The sequence below is a fragment of the Leptonychotes weddellii genome, chromosome 5, assembly GCF_054177405.1.
Source record: "Leptonychotes weddellii isolate Sample4059 chromosome 5, ASM5417740v2, whole genome shotgun sequence".
Classification (NCBI taxonomy): Eukaryota; Metazoa; Chordata; class Mammalia; order Carnivora; family Phocidae; genus Leptonychotes; species Leptonychotes weddellii.
In genome coordinates this window covers 16785386-16801911 of record NC_138373.1, presented here as the reverse complement: position 1 = coordinate 16801911, position 16526 = coordinate 16785386, and positions in this window count along the sequence as shown.

The following is a 16526-nucleotide window of genomic DNA, read 5'->3' as shown; positions in this document are numbered from 1 at the left end:
TAGCCACTGCTAAGTGAGTATCCTGGAGAACTACTCATATTCAGGCCCAAGGAGGCATAAACAGCAGTGGTCACTGCAAGTATCACCTGTAATAGTGAAAATTTGGAAGCAGTCTAAATGTCTCTAGATTTAGAAATGACTACATTAAAATAATACAATCATATTATGGAATACTATGGAGCAGATAAACAGAATGAGCTAGATCGAGATGAATGACCATAGACAGAGGAAGCCCAAGACATATTAAGTGACATAAGAGTGTCATAGAATAATAAGCACAGTATAATCCCATATGTATTGGAACAAACTGAAGAAAACAACATAAACTATTCCTATAGGAATGCACGTGTGTGCACGCGCATGTGGGTGTGCATGTGCACGTGTGCACAAATACATAGAAAACAGCCGAAAGAAAACACATGTAACTGATGAAAGTTGCTACATCTGGAGAGAAAGGGGGATGGATCGAGGGGGATTTCAAGTGGAACTTTAGTATCAGCCATACATGAATTTTTTTCAAGCATGTATCCATGTAAGAGAAAATATTTACACCATATAAAACAAATTGACAAAGTATTGTTGTTCAAATTATAATGAGAATTCCCACGAATTGGTAAGAAGAAGACAAAACCCATCAGAAAAAAAAATGGCAGAAGACACCAACAGGAATTTTCCAGAAAAGGAATGCAAACAACTGATAAACATATAAAAGATGCTCAATCTCATTTGTAGGCATAAAATGCAAATTAAAGCCACAATGAGATGTCAATTCCCACCAAACATATGGGCAAAAATTTTAAAGTAAAATATTAGCAAATGCTAGCAAGTGGAATGACAGGAATTCTCATACACTGCTGGTGGGGCATAAATTGGTCCAACCACTTTGAAACCACGCTGGAGTTCCCTTTCAAGTTTTAGGTAAGAAAACAACCCCTCCAACCCGACAGTCTTACCCCCAGGCACGTACCTAGATCAACCTGTGAACAAGTATACCAGAATGCTCATAATCCCCCAAAACGAAAAGCAATCCATGTGTCCGTCCGACAGAATGCATAAATAATCTGTAGTCAATTCATACAACAGTACACCAGACAGGAGCAAAAATGAATACATTAGCACAAAATCCAGGATGGTGGTAATTTTGGGGAAGGGGGTCAAACTGTAATTGAGGAAGAGCATCTAGGAGGTTCCACTGGTAATGTTCTATTTCTCAACCTGGGTGTTTATTTTATTGTCATTTTTTAAACTCTGTGTGTGTGCTTTACACACTGTTTTGTGTAATTGAAAATAAGAAAAAGGTATGAAGGAAAGAAAGAGAAGAGAGCATCCTTGGTCCCGGCGTACCAGATGTTTCCCTGCACCCAGGAGAGGTCATGGGCTTTTCTGACTCACTGCTGGATCCCCATAGAGAAGACCTCAGGCTGGCTGAACACTCCAAGAGTCTGCATGGCCAGGGCAGTAGGGTCCAGCTAGGACAGTCGGCACCCTCTCCTCCCCTTCTCTGCTCAAACCTTGGCCATTGTGGGGTTTGGAGGGAAGGAGAAAGCCCACTGTCTTCCCCAAGTCACGGGTCTAGAAAGGCCTGCGCACACAGCTGACCCAATCTCTGGACCTCACAAAGACCCGAGAGAGGGTGTGACCAGATCAACACAGGTGGTCAGTCTAGCCCAATGGGTCTCAACCTCCCTGCCCACTCTCACCACCACCACCCGACCATGGCAAATGACCTCCGCATGAGTGCCTTAGCCCCACGGACATATCCAGCCCATGATCAGAGAAGAACAGACACGACAGAGCCTGATTTATGTGCAAAGCCCTCAGCAAACCTTACAAGTCAGGAATGGGGCGAGAGTCCACATCTCCCGACAGATCCCAGCCCTACTCACGGAACCTGGCAACAGTCCCTGACACGAAGCGTTGGAGCCCAGAAACCACTGGTTGCATTCACTTCAATGCCATCTGATTTATTTCGACTGAGCTCTCTGAACTTCTGCACCGAAGGAAGAGGACAGGAAATGCTTCCGTCCACAGGTGGGTGCGGAAAGCATCCCAGAGCTGCAGGAAGGGTTGGTACCGTGCATGAAAGGGCAAAGCAGAGACAGCTGCTCACCTTTAGAAAGTCGCTCCTTCGTGGCATCTCTGCTCTGCCTTCTGCAGCGGCGGAGACCTCCCGTGTCAGCCGCCTGGCTTCCTCTGGGACTCAGCTGTCCAAAACGGCCGCTCCAACCCTGAATCTACTCCGCATCCAAGTTCAACGCCACCCCCAACTGGAACTTCCTTGAGTCTGAGTTTAAATTGCAGGAGCGAATCTGATTGGCCAACCCCAGCCAAGCCACACTGTGATAGGTGGTGGGCCAGCCTGTAGATAGGCAGCTCTCGGGTCACGTGGCCACTGTTGGTCCAATCAGCCGGGGCAGGGAAGAGAAGGGGTGGAGTCATCCACCACAAGCGGTGCTGGTAGGTGGAGGCAAGGGCTGTGCGGAGCTTCTCACAGAAAGGGGGCCGATGGCCGGTGACACCATCTCTAGTCCTGGGGCTTCTAAGGACTGAAATGGTGCCCCTCAGGGAACCTGCCTCCTGGAATCTGAGCGAGAGAGTCAGGGATGTGGGGGGATACATATCTCAAGCTGGAAGCGGGAACGTAACGAGAACTAAGAGGAAAGCCAGAGTCAGACAGCAATGGAATCCTGCCTCTGCTACCTCCTGGCTGTGTGACCTTGGGCACGTTACTGAACGTCTCTGAGCTTTCATTTCCTCAGCTGTGTCTTGTAATTTATAATAGAACCTACTTCATAGGGCTGTGAGCATTAAATGTGATGAGACACGATGTAAAGTGTTAGCTCAGTTCCCAGAACAAAGCAAATACTCAATAAATGTCAGTGTGTTCTTTTGAACAGAGGAACCTCATCAGCAGACACCCGGCCACATCATTTGATGCAGGTGTGCCTGAAGTCATTTACCTTGAAACTTTTGGATAAACAAAACTCCCTTTTGTTTCCACAAGACGTTTTAATTGGTTCTATATCGCCTGCGGCCAAGAAGTGTCCTGAGAAAAACATCCCGTAAAAAAGTTACTCTCTCTCACTTGCTTTCAGATCAGCTTCCTTGCAGAGAAAGAAAGCAGTGGATACACAGTGGGTTACTGGGGATTGTATGTAACCCAGGGTCTGCTTTGTCTGCGCTTCTGATCATAGGCTGGCTATGTCCCATAACAAGGCACTCATGTGTATGCCATTTGCCATGGGGGGGAGGGGGGCAGGGAGGTTGAGAACCATTGGTCTAAACGGAACAACTCTGTTGATCTGGTGACAACCTTTCTCAGGAATCTCAGGAATGAGATGACTCATGGAGATCCACCTACCCAAACCTGCCTTTTCTCAGCCAGGCCACAGCTCAGCTCCTAAGGGTGTGTCTGAAGTACCAGGGTCTCCACACATCACACACACACACACACACACACACACACACACACTGAGATCCCTGGGCATTTCTGACAGTGCCGATCTAAGGTCAGAGAGTGGGATTCCAGCTTAGGCTGTATGGACGCCCCCACATAAGGAGAACTTCATTCTTGCACAGGCTCATTGTATTTTTCACTTAATTACCCATTCTTCTTCCAAATGCTCACCTCCTCACCACCTGCCAGGCTTTGTGCTGGGCACAGGAGGCACAGAATGAATGGCCTCCATCCTATAGAATGAAAGCTCACAGCCCAGCAGGGCAATCAGCCATGGAAATAGGCGTATGATGTGGCAGGTGTCAGAGGAGAAGAACAGAAACAGGTCTACATTTCCAGAAGCAAATGCCAGGCCTCACGGCCTCAGAAGCACAGCTTCTCATGGGCACATGTTCAGGGATGAGGAGACTGTGAGGGACAGAGCATGGCCAGCAATGAGAGTGGTAACAGACAAGGTCCTGGCAAGAAACGGGGATGTGGTCAATGTGACAGTCAATAGGGTTTTTCGGAAATATTCCACTTCTTGGTCTTCTGGTTATGTGGTAAGATTGCATTTCCTTTTTTTTTTTTTTTTTTTTTAAAGATTTATTTATTTTACAGAGAGAGAGACAATGAGAGCAGGAACACAAGCAGGGCCAGTGGGAGAGGGAGAAGCAGGCTTCCCGCGGAGCAGGGAGCCCGATGCAGGGCTCGATCCCGGGACCCTGAGATCATGACCTGAGCCGAAGGCAGACGCTTAACGACTGAGCCACCCAGGTGCCCCGATTGCATTTCCTTTTACATGAGCTGTGGCCATATGACTTGGGTTAGCCATGATGTACTAGCAGAAGTAGTAGATGTCACTACTAAGCAGACAATCTAGGATGTCCCAGATGGGGGATGCTCTGTCCACCAGGTCCCTGCATGAAGAGGGGCTTATGAGGGGCAGAAAGCATGATGGAAATTGAAACCTTTGTGGTCACAAGCTACTGACTGAGATATGGGGATGTTTGTTACCTCATCATGACACGGCCTGCCCTGACTGATATGGTCAGAGACAGGAACACTGGCAGGGACAACAGGGAGCAGGGATGAGGACAAGAAAGGACTGGAATTAGTAGTTCCTGCCCTTTCCCTTTTCAGCGCCCCCCTCCCCAGGTCTGGTCCCACAGAGTCACTGTCTGAGCCACGGCCACAGCCCAGGCCCCTGACACTAAGGAAGGAAGACAGACAGAAAAAGACACCAGCTGTCTTCATCTTCATTCCAGGAATTTCACTTGATTTCCCTGGAAGGGGCCTGGGCAGCCCTCTCTCTTGCTCTTTATTACATTCGGAGGATTGCTCATTCCCTCTGTGGAGCCTGCATTTATCCTGATCTATCAGCGCCACTGAGCAGCCATAAACCAGAAGCTGTCAGAAAGAGAATCTGTGGAGAAGAAAGTCAAAGCTGGGTTCCTGGAGCATAGAAGATACCTGAAAAATGGAGCCCCAAGGATGGTGCCAAGTCCTCCACATGAGCAGGCTGTGCAGGGGCCCCAGGCTTCCTGTTGTGGCCATTCCGCCTGCTGGGATCCATGGGGACTATATTTCCACAAATATAAGATGCCATCGATTGAAGGGTGCATCTTTATGTACCACTAAGAAAGAAAAAACACTGCCAATTAAACCAAGACATGATGCTTTATTATCACTTCGAATTTTCATTATCTACTGAAAGGGCTCATTTAGTCTTATTTAGATAGATTTTTATCCCCTATCGCCACTGTGCCTATATAAAATGGAAAACCTCAGCAAAATAAATTGGTCAAGTTAGCCTAAAACCTCTTCCCATTCAGAGTCTGACTCTTGTGAATCTCTTGTCATCTCAGACTCCTTGATGTTTGCATTTTTCACACAATATCCTCTTCTGGGACATCAAGAGTGTAGGTAGTGTGACACTTCTTAAAAGAGCATGCCACTGTGTCCCAGAGAGTTTGTTTCAAGTAGACACTCACTCTTCAAGTTTTGACGCTGGTGCTTCTTTTTTAAATCTTGCCAGAAATTATCAGGCAACCATGTCACTGTCACCAGGCCAACAAAGATTGCGAGACACTGTGGATTCTAAGATGAGCCCTGATTTCAGAAAGGTTAAAATGTGTATGGAGGGGGACACAGCTGTCTTTGGATCAGCAGACTCTGCAGCACCCCCCCCCCCCTTATGGATGCTGCTTCTAAAGTAATAAATAAGAGTCTTCTGTCAGAAAGGTGTGGGTTCAAATCCCAGCCACTCGGCTTCCTAGCTCTGTGACGTATTCTTCAAGGTTGGCTGGGATCTGCCATGGTAACAAACAACCGCAAAATCTCAGCGGCTTACCCCAATAAAAGTTAGTTTTACGCCGATCTACTCAAGGTCATGGCCACTGGGCAGGGTGGCTGTCCTACTTTTGCTAACTGCTTCGAACTTGTGGTCCCACCACCTCAACAAAGCCCGGTCCACCACCTGGATGGGTGGGTGGGAGGAGAGGAACAGACTCCATAATTATAGAAAGGTTTTCCCAGCTTCAGCCCAGAACAGGCACCCATCACTTCCACCCATATTTCACCAGCCAGAACGAGTTCAGTGGCCCTGCCCAATGGCAAGGGGCTCAGAAATGTGCTTTTCTGGGTCTCAGGAAGGAGAAAAAAGCAAAATAGTCATGCCAATAGTAAAGTCCAGCACAGTGATGCCAAGCAATTTGCTAAGCCCCTCTGAGCCTACGTTTCTTATCAAAAGCAGAGTATGAATATGTCTATTTCTTTGGGCTGTTATGAAGGATGCTACTCAGACACACTTTGCATTGTGTCTGGCACATGCCAGCTGTGATGTATCACAACCTCCTAAAGGCACACAGAATACCCTTCCCACCTGGAAACAACTAAATTCACTCCCCAAGGCATCTCTTGTCTCAGATGAAAGAGTCCCAGCAACCCCATCTCCTTCTCATGATTTTCAGACTCCCCTCCATTCAGGTCTCTCCCCAGAAGAGACCTTTGTAAGACCTAATCTCTCCTCTGTGTCTCTGCTCTCTGATCCAGGCACCTCCCAACAGTTGATGTGTGACCCTTTCCAAGTGCACAGCCCTCTCTGGGCCCTAGCTTCCTCATCCATAAAATAAAGAATCCTAGCCGAGCTCCCCACCTCCCTCCTCCCTCTAGCCCACTCATGCCAGTTATGCAGGGTTGGGGGTGGGGTGGGGTTGGGGGTGGGTTGGCATGTTGCCAGAGCTCTTGTTTTTCAAGACAAGGTGAAAATCCCCATTTTTGTCTGAAATGTGCCAGCTTTTTAAGGTTGACAACTATTTCTTAGGAAGAAAATTAACTCTATGTGCACCAAACAAAAAGTCAGTGGAGGAGCTTTGGCAAGTTTAGAAGCTCTAGCTACATGTTGGGTCAGTGAGAGGCTGGAAGTAGGACGTTTTCCCTTTGAGTGGGTGTTCCTGGGCCCAAACACCTTACTATTTCCCCTCTCAAGAGAGGAGATGCCATACCCAGGAAGCAGTCTCTCCCAGAAGGGTCATTGGGCAGCTGGAGGGGCCGATCCCAGGGAAATGTGGGCTCGGGGGGTTGGATTTGCTGGTGACCATGTCAGCTGGTTTGATCAAAACCAAGTCCTGGGGCCCCTGGCTGGCTCAGTTGGTTAAGCGTCTGCCTTTGGCTCAGGTCCTGATCCCAGGGTCCTGGGATCAAGTCCTGCATCAGGGCTCCCTGCTCAGTGGAGGGCCTGCTTCTCCCTCTTCCTTGTTCTCTCTCTCAAATAAACAAATAAAATCTTAAAAAAAAAAAAAAAAAGGCAAGTCCTAATAGCAGAAACATCAGTGCCTGCTCCAGGCCAGGCTTGGGACACTCAGAAGACTCAAATCTAGGACCTGCCCTGGAGATGCTTCCAAACAGGCCACTGCGATAGCAGATTTAGGGGTGCAGAGGAAGGGATGTGGGCTGCCTGGAGAGTGTGGCCAGGGAAGGCTGCCCAGGGAAGGGGCACCCGCCTAGGAGGTACGGTGTTTCCCAGGCGGGGGGACTACGTATGCAAGAGTCTGCAGGTGTTTGTGCTTGGTTCCTTGAGGGGAGGGCGATGCTGAAGAGAGGCTGGAGGCTCGGGAACCAGGGAGTGGGAGGAGAGGAGACAGGTGACTGAGGAAGGACGTTAAGTCCCCACTCCCCCACTTCACCCCAGTTCGCCTGGCACAGAGCCTACCACTAGCTGGCATCCATCAAATAGTCTTCCCAGCAAGTCTCCACTGGGCTACAGACCTTGCAGAATGTGCCAGTGTCTGGGTCCCACCGGAGTTTCCGGAGTGGCCCAGGAATTAGCACTGTCTTAAATTTCTATATATTTATTTTAAGCAATCTCTACACCCAAGGTGGGGCTCAGACTCACAATCCCGAGATCAAGAGCAGGATGCTACTCTGACTGGCCAGCCAGGCATCTCCGGGCCTTGTTTTAAAAGCTCCCCCAAGTGGGTCTAAGGTGCTGCAGGAGTGGAGAAGCAGAGTGAGGTGCTGCTCCCCACGTAGGGCGCTCACTGGATGCCAGGCTTTGTGCAAGATTCCTCCGTGGAGGGTCACTACACCCTCACAGCGGTCCCAGGAGTGAGGCTGGCCCTGGTGTCCTCACTGCCCAGAGGCCCGAGGGACGAGGCAGAAAATTTAACAACCTGCCCAGAGACGTGTGCCTGGCAGGGGAGTCTGAGGTTAGTCTGACTCCAGAATCCAGAAGGAAGAGAGGGAGGGAGGGAAGAATTTGGAGAGATGGTTGGTTGGATGGATGGATAGAAGAATGGATGGGTGGTGGGTGGGCGTGTGGAAAGGAAGGAAGAAGGGAGGAAGGGAAGAAAAGAAGTCAGGGAGGGAGAAAGAGAGGAATAGTAGTGTGGGGAGGAGTTGAAGGAATGAAGGGAGAAAGGATGAGTTAATGAATTACGGGAGAGATGAACGGGGACGGAAGCCGCCCTGGGCGAGCTCTGATCCTAGGGGACCAGGGCCGCCGGAGCTGAGGGTCGGGAGAAGACGGTCTCAGGCCGACGCCCTCCGGCCCCAGCCGCCCAGAGCCGCGCCCGGGTCGCAGCGCCGCCGCCGGCTTCTGCATCCCGCCGCCTGGCCGGGACGTGCTCGGCATTCGCTACGGGGAGCGGGCGCCGGGCATCCGCGCGGCCTTGCTGCACCCTAGCGGCGGCGCGCGGCACTGCAGCACCCTTCCCGGGGATGGCGCGCGGCCGCCCCGCCCCGCCCCGCCCCGCGCCCCGCCCGCGCGTTCCCTAGCAACCGGCCGGGGCTACCACGGCCCGCGCTCCCGCCGCCGCGCGCGGGCTGCAAACTTCAGCATCTCCGGGTCTGGCATCCGCTGGAGGGAAGAGAGGGAGAAGCGTCTCCCGTGGCTTCTCCCGCAAAGGTTTTCTCTTTCTCGCCTCCGTGAAAAAGGATAACGAGATGAGGGTGGGAGCAGGAAATGGTTTAAGTTAATTTAAACTGTCTGCCGCGGGCAACAATCCAGAGGTTTTTTTCCCTGTTTTTCAGAGTCACGTCTGAAGCATTGAGGGAAGCTCTTTGCTGCAGCCCAGCGGCCGCTGGTAGATCTTGGAAAGCGGGTCCCATGGAGGAGCAGCAGCGGAGCCTGGCGGTGGCCGAGGTCGGTGGCCGAGGTCCTGGACTCTTGAAAAGGGCGTGGCTAACAGTGACTGAGGGCTTGCTCCTTGCACGGACACGCGGGACTTCATTTCACCCGACAACTCATTCCTGCATTCAGTCGGTATTTCCTGAGTGTCTGCGGATGCCAGGCACTGTGCTGGACAGCGAGGGGACAGTGGTGGACGGCGGACTTAGTGATGAAGGCCGGCCACAAACAAGTCAACCAAGGAATGCGAAAGATGATTCTGAATCCTAGGAAGTGCTGGGAATAAATGAGACAGAAACGAAGTGACTCACTAAAAAGGGCTGGGATGGGGGACCCTGTTGTCACCGCTCTGATGTGAACCCACCTCTACCACCGTACCTATTGCATTCTGACGTGCGTGCCTACATCTGCAGCTGTCCCCCCCACACACACACACAGCCAGGCGTGACAGCTGTGGTGCTTGCTGACTAAGGGAGCTCAGAGATGGCTGGGGATCCTCTCCAGAGGCATTTGCACTTCACACTGGTTTCAGGAACGGAGATCACAGTGATGGTCAAGGTGCCCTGAGCCCTTGCTCTGTTCCATTGTATACCTCATCCCCATCAATCCCAGCAACAGCCTTTCAGATAGTTACTGTTCCTAACCGCGTTTCACATATGTGGAAACCGAGGTCACACCTCTCTCGAAAGAGAGCCAAGAATTGAACAAAGACGCCCTGATTTCTGCACCCTACAGTCTGACATGCAGCTGGCCTCAGACTCAGTGGGAAGGAAGAAGAGGTGGGTGTGTTACCTTGAGCAAGTCATTCCCCTCTCTGCGCCCCCATTTCTGGAGGCCCGCAAAACGGGTGAAGCAGGATGTTCACCTTGGCTGGGTTGTTCGTTTGGGGGATAAAATGAGATAATCCAAGTCACCTGTCCAGCAAAAAGACTGGAATTCAGGAACAGGTTTTTTTAATTAGAGGATAAATAAATGAATGAATGAGCTTTATAAATGTTAGTTTCCTTTCTTGTTCCCCAATTCTGTAATGATAAGAATTAAAACAACCCAAATAACTTCTGCTGAGCTCTACCCGAATTCCTGCATGCCACAGCCTGCCCATGTTGGTGATGTGCTTGCAGCCTGTCTCGAGGGCAGATCTAACATGTAAGGCAAGAGCCCTCATCAAAGTCCTTCTGCTCAGAGTATTCGGGAATCAGACAGACCCAGGTCCAAATCCCCATTTGCACCTACTTGCCGTGTGATCTTGGGCAGATGTCTTAACCTCTCTGATGTGTGAATTCTTCACTTGTGATAAAAACACGTGCCACATAGAGCTCTCCTAAGGGTGTTATCCAAGTCTCCTTTCTCTATGAAGTGGTGAGGGTGGGCAAAGGGGACAAGTCCAGAGGGTGTCACACACACAGAGCTGTGCACTTCCTGAACTTTAAGTCGCCCATTATTCCCTTCCTTGGGCTCCTTCCTCAGGTGGCCACACCCCTTCCCCCCCCCCATCCAATCCACCAGCAATTCCCGTCCATTTCAGGTCAGAGTATAACCTTGAGCCTGGGCTCTTCAGTCCATCCTCCCTGCGCCCTCCCTGGTCCCAGCCACCGTCCTCCCCCTAGAGGACTAGAACAGCCTCCAAACTGCTCTCCCTACCCTGCCCTGACCCTCCCCACCATACCCACTCCCCAGAGAGCAGCCAGAGAGGCCTGCGGACTTCCAAATCAGGTCACTGTCCAGTTTAGACCCCCTGGTGGCTTCTCCCTGAACTCAGAATAATAGGCTTCCATTGCTGTGCTGGGCATTCCCTGTTTGTCCTCCAGAGCACTCTCCATCCCTGTCCACCTGTTTGGTGCCCCAGAGGCAGACCTGAAGGGACTGCATCACCTTTGCCCTCTGACTTCTGGGGGACTCAGCCAATAGGGGGTGTCAGCAGATCAGGGGGCAGGAGGAGAGAGAGGTGGGGGTGTTACCCCCCAGCTTCCTCTCTGCTCAGCCGAGGGTTGGCAGCGGCCAGGTCCCTCTGATGGAAGCAGCAGGGGGTCTCCTGTAGGCACAACAATGCCTGGGTTCCCCTAACTGCTCCTCCCTGGCCCCACCAGGACTAGGGGTGGCCACCAGGGTGTCACGGCTGCTGATCACATTGTGATCCCTACCCAGACCTCTGCAACCAGTCCCTCTATCAAATTTCCCAAGTGTACCTCCTGCTACCTGTCTGGACAATGACTGATACTAAGACCCCCCGTGATCTAGCCCCTGCGGCCCTCCATCCTCTCCTTACTCTGGGCTACCCTCTGGCCACACCCGGCTTCTTTCTGTCCCTCCCACACATTCAGCCTATGGCCTCAGAGCCACCGTACTTGCTGTTCCATCCAGCCTGGGACACTGTGCCCAGATTTTTTGCACCACTGGTCTCAGCCCAAAGGTCACTGTTGAGAGAGGTTTTCCCTAACCATCTGTCGCATACACCCGTGTTCACTCCAAATGCTTTGGGCACCAAGATGCGTAGCATGTTTTCCACACCAACAACCTATTCTCCAACTCTCCAGACACCATCTGGGTGTCCTACAATTCAGCATGCTACAATTCAGTCCAATTCCAATGCTAACCACCCATGGTTAGTGCACTCAGAGGTTAAGGGCTTGGTCCCGCAAGACTCCCCCACCTCAGATGCCAATCACAAGTCCCGGGGCCCCCTGTGCTTCTGATAGACGGGCTATAAATCGGAGGTTCCCACAACCCCTCCTCAGGTTTGATCATTTGCAGGAATGACTCACAGAACCCAGGAAAACACTTTCCTTACTAGATTACTGGTTTCTTGTAAAAGGATACAACTCAGGAACAGCCAGATAGAAGAGATGCATGGTGCGAGGTATGGGGGTGCATGGAGCTTCCAAGCCCTCTCCAGGCACATCCCCCCTCCCGCACCTTGACGTGCTTACCAACTTGGAAGCTCTCCAGACCCCATCGTTGAGGGGTTTTATAGAGGTTCCATTACACAGGCATGATTAATTAAATCGTTAGCAATTGGTGATTGAACTCCATCTCCAGTCCTTCCCCTCTCCTGGGAGGTCAGAGGTTGGGGCTGAAAGTTCCAAGTTCTAGTCAGAAGCCCCCATTCTGAAGCTATGGGGGGGGTTTCCCCTCCAGCCATTCATTAGCATACAAAAGACACTCTTACCGCTCCAGATATTCCAAGGGTCTTAGAAGTTCTTACACCAGGAATTAGGGACGAAGACCAAATGTTACAATAAATGATACTATCACTCAGTAAATTATAAGGGTTTTAAGAGTTCTGTGCTAGGAACTGGGGACAAAGACCAAATATATATATCATAATATCACACACCCTAATTAATTTCCATCGCTGGACTTGCATCAATCCAAAATTAGTCCTGTTAAAAAGAACACCACAGGGCGCCTGGGTGGCTCAGTCGGTTAAGCGACTGCCTTTGGCTCAGGTCGTGATCCTGGAGTCCCGGGATCGAGTCCCGCATCGGGCTCCCTGCTCGGCGGGGAGCCTGCTTCTCCCTCTGACCCTCCTCCCTCTCATGCTCTCATTCTCGCTCTCAAATAAATAAAATCTTTAAAAAAAAAAAAAAAAAGAACACCACAGTCCCAAAATGACATCGCTTAAGCCATCTGAGCAAACCAAGACTTAATACCTAACCTAACTGCATGTTCAACCTGCTGGGAATGTGACCTTTACCCAGTCAACATGCAATTTCCAGGTCAATATTAAGAATTTACTGATAGGCTCCCCTTAGGAGAGCGACCTTGTCTAAACCATGCATCCCTTGCTCCCCTCCACTTGCTAGATGGGATGCCTCCCGATTCATGAATCCTTTCATAAAGCCAATTAGATCTTCACATTTACTCCTTTGAATTTTGGTTTTTTTAACAGTCCCCTCGCGTATTTGTCGGCTTGGGAGTTTTGTCTCTTTCTGCCTATAGACATGTTAGTTCTGAAAAGGGCAGGGGGTTTTTTTGTTCACTGTTGTACCATCGGCACCTCCTGCCACGCCTGGAACGTAGGAGAAACTCAGGAAGTATTTATGGAATTAATACAAGAGCTGTCTGTTCACTCAGAAGGAGGGACTGAGGACACTCGCTCTGATGCCCTTGAAGGCAGAGGGAGCACCTGAGTGTCTTTTAAAGGACATGATCGTGGCTTTATTGCCTCAAACCTCTCCACGAGTCCTCTCGGCGCCCCAGAACACTGGCAATGAGGTGACATTCTCAGGCTTGCTGCCCGGAGAAGTAGCTGGATTGTGATAGAAGAGTCTCAACTCCGGAGTCAGACACATCCGGGTTTGAATCCTGGATCTGCTCTACCCTTCACTCCCTGGACCTCCATTTCACTATCAACTGAAAAAGGGGGTCATGGTGAGGATGGACGAGATGGGTTATGTAAGGTTTCCAGCACTGCCCTGCCCCCTGCACCACGACTGGGGAAGAAGAATTAGGTCGCAAAGGGAAAGTGTGATGTCACTGTGTCCCCAAGAAAGGGGCCCAGGCTGAGTCCCAAGTTGGGGGGAATAGGCAGATCTGTGCCTCTGTAACCGGATCACGGGGCTCACCATTTGGCATGCATTAAGTTGAACACAACTGGAGGAAGTGTTGTAAGCAAAGAACCCTTTATTGCTTGTGACGAGTTAAGAGACAGGGAGATAGATCTCCAAGCACCATCTCCCCGTGAGGTTAGTACAGGAAGCTTTTATTCAGTGGATTAGGGGGCGGGGGCAGGGGGCTTTCATATACATTAAGGAACTTATACATACTCTATGACTTAGGCACTTTGGTTCAACTGTACACACGTGCACGCCTAGCATGTCCACATGCTAGTGTATACACTGTATGTTTAAAAATTGGCAGGGGCGCCTGGGTGGCTCAGTCATTGGGCGTCTGCCTTCGGCTCAGGTCATTGTCCCAGGGTCCTGGGATCGAGCCCCGCATCGGGCTCCCCGCTCAGCGGGAAGCCTGCCTCTCCCCCCTCCACTCCCCCTGCCTATGCTCTTCTCTCAGTGTGTCTCTCTCTGTCAAATAAATAAATAAAATCTTTAAAAAATAAATAAATAAAATAAAATAAAAATTGGCAGAAAAATCCCTCCGATTGAGGACCTCCCATTGCATCCTAACTAACACCACCATTCCTGGGCAGAGTCTGAGGGCCTGGCTTGATGGGGTGTCCAGGCTGAGAAAGGTTCATGGAGCCCCCCACATACAAGCACAGAGAGAAGCAGCAGAGTGGGTCCCAGGCACCTGGGAGCAATGAGGGCATTGGTGAAGGACCTCAGGAAGCCTTCGAAAGGCTCACCGGTTTCCCTGTGGCTTCTTGTTGAGTGTGGAATGGGGCGCCCCCCTGATCCCCATGCACCTGGTGGTGAGCAGCAGTCCTCACACTTGGATGGGAGCCAAGTATATGCCACAGAAACACGTGTGGCCTGTCCTCCAAGGACTTGTGAAGAATCTCAGTGGATGATGAGTTTCCTTCTCCAACCCCTTGATCCCCCCCACCCCCCAGAACGTAGAGGCAACCCCAAGGCAAAAAAGCAAATCTAAATTGACTGAGACGTGTTTCCCACCACATGGAGGTGGGAATGGAGCTCAAATGACGAGTTAAGACAAAGTGAATGAATAAAGAATGTAGCATTTCTCACACACCCGAGTCTTGGACTGAGACTCATTCCTACCACAGATGACATTGCCAGGAGCCCCCACAGGACATGTGTCTTCCTTGCGCCCTGAAAGAGACCAGCTGGAAAAGAGAAATCTTGAGGGGCCCTGGGCTTCTGAAAGGCTGTCCTGGATCAGGGACAGCAATTCTGTGGGACTCTAATGGGGACAAGTAGCAATGGCCAGAGATGCAAGTGTTGGTCGAAGAATCCCAAGAAGCTCCTCACGGATGGAGTTGCCCAGTGAGGGAAGGTACCACTGTGAGAGGAAGTGAACTTCCTGTCCCAGCAGGTATGCAAGTAGATGCTATCAGAGGTGTGGAGAGGTGACTCCTACAAGGGAGCTGGCCTGACTGAAATAACGCAGAGGTCTCTTTGAAGCTTAATAGACTACGAGTCTGTAAGTAAAGCCCAGAGTGACGGTGCGTAGTCAGAGCCAGGATAGGATGTTAGTGGGATGTCTGGGGAATCGAGGAAGAGGGGAAGTGAATAGAAGGAAGAAGAAAATAAGGGGCCCAGCTGGGAAGGTGATGTGACTCTGGTATTCTGATACTGATAAAGAGTTCTTCAAAGAGGGGTGCCTGGGTGGCTCAGTCATTAAGGGTCTGCCTTCGGCTCAGGTCATGATTTTGGGGTCCTGGGATTGAGCCCCATGTCGGGCTCCCTGCTCAGCGGGGAGTCTGCTTCTCCCTCTCCCTCTCCCTCTGCTTGTGCTCTCCTTGTCTCTCTCTCTCTCTCTCAAAATGAATAAATAAAATCTTAAAAAAAAAAGAGTTCTTCAAAGATAGTATTTCCCCAAGGGTGGGTCACGTGTGTACATCAGTCAGAACAGCCTACGCTGAGCTACAGAGCAAGTAAGCCATGATCTCTCAGTGCCCTAACACGATACGATTCTGTCTCACTCATGCAAAGTCTGGATGACCCTGCAGCTCTGATTTCTGGAACACATGGCCTTCAAGTGAAAGAGAGATGGAAGAGGACCACCAGCACTTAACTGTCACAACCCAAAAGTGGCGCTGGATTCGGCCACTCACGGGGTATTGGCCAGAACTAGTCACGTGATCCCAACCGTCTGGTCTCAGCCTGGTGAGAATATGACTTTCACAGCTCTCTGACACTGCTGATCTCCTTTCTCAATAAATAAAGGGCTTGGCCTCGGATTCAGAGCCTGCAGGAGAAAACAGAACATGTTACTGAGCCTACAAAACGCTCTCTGTTCCTAACACGTTTCTTCTCATGATTATCTCCTGTGTAGGGCAAATGATGCCAATTTTCCATATGGGATGGCAAAGTAAACTTTCCTTTTCAAGAAATTTATTTATTTTTAAAATTTGAGTCTATTTAAAGAAGAATATTAATTCTGTTCCAAGTCAAACTGTGCAGCACCTATATTAATATTTATTTTAGAAGAGGTAATACATACTTCAAAATTCAAAAAGTATTACAGTATAGCTAGAGAAAACTCAGCTCTATCCCCAGCCACACAATTCCCCTTCCCGTTAATACTCTTTATGAATGGTTTCACGGACACTTTTGCTCTTACAAACAACACTGTGATGAACCTCACTGTGTGTACTCCATTTGGGGTGTAAATGGGTACCTAAAGGATAAATCCCTAGAAAGAAAATTCTGGGGCTCCACGTGTGGGCACGTACCTCCCCATGGTTCAGTTTGGTGCGTGGCTGCCATGTTAGTGGGACAGGCTTTCAGCAAAGCCCCACTTGGGGCAATTTAGACCATTCATGATTTTATTAGTTTGCTCAACACACCTTGATAAGCACCAACCCTGAGTCAGCCCTGT